A 1,177-nucleotide genomic window follows, 5' to 3' on the forward strand; every position below is an offset into this window, starting at 1 on the left:
GGAGCTTAAGGATTGGATATGTAAGTCACTTGCTACTGTTTTTTGTAAGTCCTTGAATAGTGGACAGGTGCCAAAGGATTGGAAATTAGCTAATGTCACTCCTCTTTTCAAAGGACATAATGTAAATTGTCCCAATAATTATAGGCCTATTGCACTTGCATCAGTTGTGGAAAAAGTTTTTTAAAGTCTGATAAAAACTGCTTTGCAAAATCACTAAACAAAGTTTAGAATTTTATTGGATAGTCGACATGGTTTCACTTGCCTTACAATTGGGTGTATCTGGATTTTCAGAAAGCATTTGACACGGTACCACATAAAAGGCTTGTAAAAATTATCTCTGTATGTGTGGGAGATAAGTTAGCAAATTGGATAGAATAATGGCTGAATGGAAGAAAACAATGGTTTTTTATAAATGGAGTTCAGTCAAACTGGATTAATATGACAAATGAGGTACCTAAGGGTTCAGTCTTAAGACCTTTGCTCTTTCTGATTTACATCAACGACAAAGATGAAAGAATGGTTAATAATTTACTTAAATTTGCTAATGATGTCAAGGTCTTGAGTGTTGCTAGCTGTGAAGAGGATTTTTTATGTAATTAAGCACAAAGCTACACAAAGGGCTATCTGTGCTCTACTCACTATGGGTATTGAAATCCGGTTTCTAACGTTGTAAATCCGAAGACATACCGCTGTGTCACTGGGGAGCCTGTTAAGAGAATGCTGCTGTTTTACAAAAGGATTTAGATCATTTAGTGAGTTGGGCAAATAAGTGGCAAATGGATTTTAATTATAATGAATGCAAGATAATGCATGTGGGTTATCATAATTTGAATTATAAGTATAATTTCGATGGGAATAACCTTAACAGTGTCATAAAAGAAAGGGATCTTGGTGTAATGGTTGATCAATCTCTTAAGTCATCCAAGCAGTGTGCTGTTGCTAGTGGTAGGGCAAATAGGATTTTAATTTATATCTACATAAATATTGAATACAAATCTAAAGAGGTTATAATTTCGTTCTGTAGGTCACTGGTTAGGCCACATTTCGAGTATTGTGCTCAGTCTTGGGCTTCTTACTTAAGGAAGAATATTGAATTGTTGGAAAGGGTTCAGAGGAAGGTTACTGGAATGGTGCCTAGGATGGAAGGGTTGTCATATGAGAAGATATTAAGGTCTTA

The sequence above is a fragment of the Limulus polyphemus genome, unplaced genomic scaffold (assembly GCF_000517525.1).
Source record: "Limulus polyphemus unplaced genomic scaffold, Limulus_polyphemus-2.1.2 Scaffold16790, whole genome shotgun sequence".
Classification (NCBI taxonomy): Eukaryota; Metazoa; Arthropoda; class Merostomata; order Xiphosura; family Limulidae; genus Limulus; species Limulus polyphemus.